Here is a 9,280-nt window from a genome sequence, read left to right on the forward strand (position 1 = left end):
TTATTTGATATTGAAATAGATTTAGATTGATATTGAAATTATTTTTTTTAAAAAAAAAGTGAACAGTGTCGTGAACAGTACACGTGAACAATACGAAATGCGTCAACAGTGTCGGTAAATAGTGCAACGCACATGAACAGTATTGGTGTGAGCAGTAACTCTGACATGAACAGTAAGGCGTTGTGAACAGTAACTCCGGCATGAACAATACCAAAAAAAAATTTTCTATGAATAGGGGTCCTTGCACAAAATTTTCACTTTTCCACCATTCTCAAAGGTTTCAAGGCCATATATCATCATTTTCTCTCATACTAAACTTTTCTAAACTTAGATTTCTCTCTAGATCTGTGATTCTGCGTCCGTTCTAAGGGATTTAAAGTAAGTTTCTCTAAGTTTAAAGTTAGATTCATCGTTCATTTCTCTTCTTCTTCTTCTCTTTCTCATAGAAGTTCATGATGTTCTTATGAGAGACTCTGTTCTAAAGTCAAATCTTTGGTGAATCTTACGTTAAAACAAGTAATAGTTGGTAAATCTAGTGTGAATCATCGTTCTAAGGTAAGGAGAGCTTACTTTAGCCTATAATCTATATTTTGAACAATTTGATATGCTATTAAAGAAATGTTTGAATTGATTTTGTTAGATCTCTTTGATAAAAGCTGAGATATAAAAGATTTAATACTTGAAAGTTATTTTTCTATGTTGTAACTGTTGATAACTAATTTAATAACACTGAGATTTGACTGATTTATTATAAACTTGTCTTAGCTGAGTTGTTGAAATGATTTTAGTCGCGCTGCATCATGCTGAGATATATGTCTTGTATCATTATAGAGCCGAGTTACACGTTTAGGTGGTTAGATGTGTAGCGATAGAGCTTGCTGAGTTGTGTTGTGTTGTGCTATCTAGATCCAGATATCGGAGTGGGTCGCTCTCGGACTGGCTCGGTTCCTTCTGGATTACTTAAGCTGTGAAACCAGTTAGAAACCATTTTCATGTTGTGCATTAGATGGGCTGGGAATGCATGGGGCTGTTGCTGTGAATAATATTTTGCTCTCTATATATATGATTTTATTTTATTTTTTATAAGCTCACCCTTGTATTTCTGTCTATGATGTTGTGTGCGTGTGTACTGCGATGATCGTACGGTGGTACGTGAGCAGATGTAATAGATGTTGCATCTACTTCACATGTTGAGGGGCTAGTGGAGAAATGTTAGAAGATAGAGACGAGTAATTTTGCATTAAAGTCATTTTTTCTTATATTTTAAGACCTCATGTAGAGGGAGTGATGTAGTAAAAACTATGTATTTTTTAGTATTATGAACTAAATGTAATATTATGTTGTTTTGTTGGATATTTGTCATAAGAAATTCTGTTTATTTTGAATTGAAAAGTGAATTTTATACTTATATTCTTTGTTATTTATTTATCTCAAATAAGTAAGTATTGTAAAAATAATATTCTCGGTTCCTTACAAAAAGGAGTTATGACAATATTAGGCTAATGATAGAATCAAACCTTCTTTTAAGATACAATTGTTGATTTGTGAGATTCAGTCTCAGTATGGATATACAACAATATATTGAAAAGAATAAGTGTTAAAACAAAAGGCAATCGAAAAAGTTTAGCATTGAAAAGCCTCGTATGAAATTTTATTGCAATGGTGGTATGGATATACAACAATATATTGAAAAGAATAAGTGTTAAAACAAAAGGCAATCGAAAAAGTTTAGTCATTGAAAAGCCTCGTATGAAATTTTATTGCAATGGTGTGTAGCAATGTGTGATGTTTTCAGATGTTTAGTTGGATGCTAGAGACACCTTCCACAATGATGAATTGGTTTTAATGTTCAAATATTATGTCAAGTGTTTTTTTTAAATTTTTGTCTATGCATTAGAGCATTCAAACATAGCAAATTAATTGTGCAAATTGATGAGACATATTTATATAACAAAGATAAATGAGCTTTATTGGTGGCAATTGCCTAAGATAGTAATCAAAATATACTCTCCATTGCTTATGCTATTGTTGAGGGTGATGTCACAAATGCTTATCATTTTTACTTTGATAACTTACGCAAATATATCCTGACTCAAGACAGTGTTAGAATATATCCCAACAAAAAAAGTACATATTCATGAGCACGTTCTACTATCTTGATGTTAAAATTAATACAAAGTCAACTAAAATGTTGTGTCAATTACTCTAGTCTAATTTCTAATCTTTTAATATTATTTCATCCAAGTCAGTTAATTAATAATTTTTCACACAAAATTTAAACTGTTATAGTATTAGAATTAGTAAAATCAATCACTAATAAATTATTGATACAAAGTCTAAATAAATTAAAATATATTGTAACATAATTGTTCATTCTTTATAAGATAGATAAAATGTGTGCCTTAGATTTCAACCATTTAACAAGTGTATTAAAAAAAGTTGTTTATTTACATTTGACAAACTTAAACAATCCAATTAAGATTAACATATAAAAAAATGTCTTTTATTTATGACCTAAATGACATTATTAACAAGTAACGAGGACATAATAGTAACATCACCTATTACAATTAAAAAAAAAATTATAACCAATAAATTATGAAATAATTGACATGAATACTAATAATTATTTAAAAAATACTGTTTAAGATTAATCCAAATAAAGATTTTTAAATGCTAATTAAGAAATTAAGAATAATATAATTTTACTTTTTATATTATAAGCAAACTTAATAACTCAAAATAGACATTTAATAATAATTACTATAACATTTATACTTCATTGTGATTACCAAAAAACAATTTTAAATTAATTAAAATAATTATGTCATATTAATTTTTTAACTAATTATATTTCAACAAGTACATTTAAGTTATATTTTTTAAGTAATAAAATTCTAAGATAAATGTTAATAAATTTTAAAAATAATCATTAAATTTTTTTTTCTATTTTTTATATTATAAACATGTTTAATAACTAAAAACACATTATTAATAATTATTATAACATTTATACTTTTTTATAATTACTAAAAAAGTATTTTTAAATCAATTAAAATAATTATGACATGTTAAACTTCTAACTATAAGTTTATGAAACATGTTTTGAATCTCTACCCATTTTTATTTTTAATCTAATTTTCTCTTTCTAATTAAAATTTTAATTTCCCTTCTCTTTGAATATTTTTTTTTCACAAAATTTCAAACCCTTCTATATGAAATTTCAAAATCTCTTCTTCTCCCTTCACGTTCATGGCTCTTCCTAGCGAATTTTTATGGACAATGAGATTCTGCTATAAGAGGTAAGGGATGACAAGGTAATTGCATCACCGTTGCAAAGATTCCCATTAACACTTTTTGCAGAGCTCACGATGACGTTAACAGAGGTTAGTGCATTCTGTTCCAGTTTCTGGGCAGAAAAAAATTTGACAATTTTTAAAACATTGCCATGTTTAAATTAATAAACCTAATACTACATGTTATTTTCTTATATTTAAATAGTAAAACTTTGACCGCATTTGATGCACAACATTGGATAATAATATATAGAACTAGTATTGCATAGTATAATTACATAAAAGAATATGATAAAAGTAAAATATACAAGTGTTATTCTATTTTTATTTAATATCTTTTAAAATATTATTATAAAAATATATTAAAATATGAATTAATTAAATATTTAATTCTTTTTTATTTAATTTAATCCTTAAAATTTGAACTCACTGCTAATAGAAGTTGGTTTGAATAGCAAGTGATTCGATATTATTTAAGAAAGATTTTAAGTTTGAATCTTTGTGTTTGTAAAAATTATGCTATATATATATATTTTAAAAATTACAATACTTTTTAAAAATATTTTAACATCATATTTAGTTTAAATATTATTTCTTAAGAATATTAATGTTTCTCTTAAAATATTATGTTTTTAATATTTTTTTATTTTTTATAATAATTGATAATTTTATTTATGATATTATCAAAATTTATGTATTTAAAAATTTTCAAGTAATAATATAAAAAATTATAATAACAATTTAGTTATGAAATTTTTATACATAATAACAACATAAAAATATAACAAAAATTCAGTTTAAATTTAAAATTATTTAAAAATATATTTATCTTATATTATAAAAAAAATGTCATTATGAAAATTTTAGATTCTCACTTTTTTCATAAAAATAATTTTTTATATAAAACTTAATTAAATAATATTTTTGAAGATGTTAATTTTCACAAAATATTTGTTAAAACATTCGTACTAATTTTGAAAGAATGATAACTTAATTTGCATCAACCTTTATTATATATATTTCTGTTAGTAATTAACTTTTTAGACTCATACTCAACATGTGATCGGCCTTAATCTTATATACATATGATAGAAGCAAGGATTTTAGTCAACGTTCACATTTTAAACCTTTAATGTTTTTTTTTTTTAAGGTTTAGCTTGTTACTCACTTTTTTTTTATTGTTGCATGTTTGGTCTTTATTTTTTTATATTTTTTTTAATCCTCACTCTTTTGTCTCCATATTGTGTGGGCAAAATTTCTCACACTTGCACCTTCTTCTTTTATCTTTCTAACTACCTCATTAACATTATCAAAGATGTTAACATCAAGATGTTCATCTCCAAATTATATATTTGTTACACTATCATTACTATATACAATTTCCTCTTCCCACCAACCTTTATGACATCATCAGTTTCCAATCCATCATTATTTTCTACAATATCGCATCCTGCCTTATTGCTATTTAATTGAAAATTGTCTAACAAATTTGGTTCTCTATATACATTTTAATATTTCCTAAACATCATGTTATTCTTGCCATTTTCAAAGTACCTTTGTCATCAATGAGTTCTTTTAAACCTCCATCTAAACTTTTTTCACCTATTTTTTTTTCTTTTTGCTAATAACAACCTAAAGGCCCAGAACAAAACAAACTAGCAATTCAGCTTAGAAAAGGCAAATCCCAACGCATCCATTCTAAGTTTTTTCACCTATTTTATACTAGATTATCTCTATCATTGTATAACTCATTTTCTTTCTTTAATCCAACCACTACCATTATGACCAATAATTTTCATTTACTTCCAAAAGCTTTACTTTACTACTCTCATAGGTAGTTTTCTTCTTCTCAAAATAACTTCCATGATATACTTAGTCATGCCCTAGTGTAAAAGTGCATTCAAGTAAATATATAATTAATAACAACTAAAATATACAAAGACGCTGTTAAAAATAAACTGTTTATTTATTTATTATTGTTCTAGTTGGATATTATTAAGTGTACGTTGCATTATTGTTGAGTCTTTGTTAGTCAATTTCTAAGTTGACCAAGTAAGTAGGGGAGTGGGTAATTTGCAAAGTCAATTTTTATCTTTCTGTTGGTGCACGTTTGAAGTAGTAATGCTTATCCAATCATGTGTACATTGCCTATTTATTGGGTTTTAGTTTAATAAACAATTGCCGCAAACTTCCTCCAATTTATTCCCACGGCTTCTTCCTTTTATTGTTATGCATTTTATTTCTGCTTTAGTCTGCAACAGTGGTATCTAGGGCCTGGTTTTCTTAAAAATAAAAGCCGAAGTCTTTTAATTTCTCCAACACCACATTACTTGCAATGGCTTCTGATAATTTTGTTCAACCTACAATTCCTCGTTTTGATGGTCATTATGATCATTGGAGCATGTTAATGGAGAATTTCCTGAGATCTAAGGAGTATTGGCAAGTTGTTTCAGTAGGAATAACAAAAACAACACCTGCCACGGCAGTGACTGATGCACAAAGGATAAAATTGGAGGCAATGAAGTTGAAGGAACTAAAAGCTAAGAACTATTTATTTCAAGCCATTGACCGAAATGTCCTAGAAACCATTTTGAACAAAGAAACTTCCAAGGATATTGGGGATTCAATGAAGAAGAAGTATTAAGGGTCTGCAAGAGCAAAGCGACAGTAACTACAAGCTCTATGTGCAGAGTTTGAAACAACACGGATGACATTTGAAGAATCAATATCAGATTACTTTGCTCATGTGATGGCAATTGTCAATCTAATGCGCATACATGGAGATAAAACTGAAGAAATCACCGACATTGAAAAAAATACTTCGGTCTTTGTCACCAAAATTCAACTTTTTTGTATGCGCCATAGAGGAGTCTAAAGGTATTGATGAGCTTTCCCTTGATGAATTGCAAAGTTCATTACTGGTGCATGAACATAAGTTCAAACAATCAGATGCTGAGGAGCAAGCTTTGAAGGCTTTTACCAATACTCATTTCAACAACTTTAGAGGACGAGGAGGTCGAGGAAACAGAGATTCCAACAGGAATTACAGAGGCAATAATGATCAATTTCAAGGCAAAGGTAGAGGAAAGGAAAATGACAAGTCTAAGGTAGAATGTTTTAGATGTCATAACTTTGGTCATTATGCTTCTAAATGTTATAAGCCGATATGTTGTATTTTCTGTATTCAAAAGCTTCAAGGCTCGAGTAGAAAATGAACCAGGAAAACTCATTAAGACCCTTCACACATATCTTGGTGGAGAATATTGCTCTAATGAGTTTGTAGTTTTTTGTGAAGAACATAGAATTCGAAGGGAGTTAACAACATCATATACACCACAATAGAATGGTGTATCAGAAAGGAAAAAAGGACCATTCTCAACATGGTGAGGAGTATTTTGACAATGAGTAGCATCTTTAAAAGTTTTTGGCCTGAAGCAGTCAATTGGAGTACTCACATTCTAAATAGAGCCCAACATTGGCAGTAAAAAATAAGACACCAGAAGAAGCATGGAGTGGTAGGAGACCAGATGTTAACCACTTCAAAATTTTTGGGTGCATTGCATATGCTCACATTCCAAATCAACAAAGGAGAAAATTAGACAATAAGGGAAATAAGTGTATTTTTCTTGGTGTTAGTGATATTTCTAAAGCTTATAAATTGTATAATCCTAATACTAAGAAAATTGTCATAAGCCGAGATGTTGTATTTTATGAGGAAAGTTTTTGGAATTGTAATGAAGATGCAGGCCAACTAATTATTTTTCCAGATTCTAATGATAAGGACGATGCAGAACATCAACCACCGACTATTACTCAAGATGAGCAAGTTGCAACTCAAGACTTGGATGTTCCTGCTAGAGAGTTGAGATCACCAGGAAGTAGAAAGAGACCTGCTTGAATGGGTGATTATTATGTCCTAGGAATTGATCAAAATGATGATCAATTGGTGCATTTTGCTCCTTTTACAGATTGTGATCCTGTATTTTTTGAGGATGTTGTCCAAGACTCAAAGTGGAGAGAAGTTATGGATGTAGAAATTGCTGCAATTAAAAGGAACAACACTTGGGAGCTTAGTGACCTTCCAGAAGGACATAAGACAATTGGTGTCAAGTGGGTATATAAGACCAAGTTGAATGCAAATGGAGAGGTTGACAAGTTCAAAGCACGCCTAGTTGTTAAATGTTATAATCAAGAGTTTGGCGTGGACTACAAAGAAGTCTTTGCTCTTGTTGCACGGCATGACACAATAAGGATAGTGATTGCATTGGCAGCTCAAAACTCATGGCCTATCTTTTAACTAGATGTGAAATCAACATTTTTGCATAGTGATATGGAAGAACAGGTATTTATTGATCAACCCTTTGATTATGTGAAACAAGGGAATGAATATAAGGTGTATAAACTAAAAAAGGCACTATATGGACTAAAACAAGCACCACGAGCTTGGTATAGTCGTATAGATGCATATATTTCAAAGGAAGGTTTTAAAAAATGTCTATATGAGCATACTTTATTTGTTAAAGCTGCTGATGATGGAAAAATACTCATTGTATGCTTATATGTGGATGATCTTATACTTACTGGAAATGATAATGTCATGTTTGAAAAATTCAAGAAGTCTATGATGAAAGAATTTGATATGTCTGATCTTGGTAAATTGCATTATTTTCTTGGCTTATAAATAGTACAATCAGATAATGAAATTTTTGTTTTACAAAAGAAGTATGTGCAAGAAATTCTTGACAGGTTTACTTGAAAAAAAGGAACAGAATATTATGTGAATAATATTAAAATTTCTTGATTAATTGAGAGCCTGTAGAAAATACATTTATATAGACTACTAGTCTCCTAATTAATGAAATAAGAACTGTATAAATCAAAAGCCAAATCTATCCTTAATTATAGAACAAATCTCTTAATTATAATAAATCTTCTAATTATATTTTACAACACTCCCCTTCAAGCTGGTGAATGTATATCTGTCATTCTCAGCTTGCACGTAAGATCTTTAAACTGTTCAGTGGGAAGTCCCTTCGTGAACATGTCCGCCAACTGCAGTCTTGAAGGAATGTACTCGGTGGCTACAAGACCGCTATCCAATTTTTCCTTAATAAAATGTCGATCTATCTCTATGTGCTTTGTTCAATCATGTTGAACTGGATTGTGCGCAATGTTGATGGCTAATTTATTATCACAAACCAGTCTCATGAGAGCTTCATACTTTATTTTGAGGTCAGCAAGTATTATCTTCATCCATAACAGTTCACAGACCCCTTGTGCTATAGCTCTAAATTCTGCCTTTACACTTGATCTTGCAACCACATTTTGCTTCTTACTTCTCCATGTCACCAAATTTCCACCCAAGAACATGCAATATCCTGTAATGGACCTCCTATCAACAACTCATCCTGCATAGTCAGCATCGGTATACACTTCTATGGATAGGTTCCCTCCTTTTTAAATAGCAATCCTTTCCTTAGAGAGACTTTCAAGTACTGAATAATTTTATTACTGCCTGTAAGTGTCTTTCTCTTAGATCATGCATGAACTGACTAACTACACTAACTGCATAGGCTATGTCTGGCCTGGTGTGGGATAGATAGATGAGCTTTCCCACAAGTCTTTGGTACTGTGTCTTATCCACCTTTAGGCTTCCATAATCATTTCCAATTATATGGTTTTGTTCTATGGGTGTTCCAGTGGTCTTACAACCCAAGTTACCAGTCTCTTTAAGAAGATCAAAAATGTATTTCCTTTGGGAAATAAAAATACTCTGTCTGGAGTATGCAACTTCTATCCCAAGGAAGTACTTTAACTTATTGAGATCCTTCATCTCAAATTGAGCAGCCAACTTCTTCCTCAAATTCTGTTTTTCCATCTCATCGTCTCCTGCAATAATCATATCATCCACATAGACTAAAAACAGAGTGAGTTTGCCGTCTTGTGAGTGTTTTATGAAGAGAGTATGATCACCTTGGCTTTGT

The sequence above is a fragment of the Abrus precatorius genome, unplaced genomic scaffold, assembly GCF_003935025.1.
Source record: "Abrus precatorius isolate BTA unplaced genomic scaffold, Abrus_2018 Scaffold9, whole genome shotgun sequence".
Taxonomy (NCBI): domain Eukaryota; kingdom Viridiplantae; phylum Streptophyta; class Magnoliopsida; order Fabales; family Fabaceae; genus Abrus; species Abrus precatorius.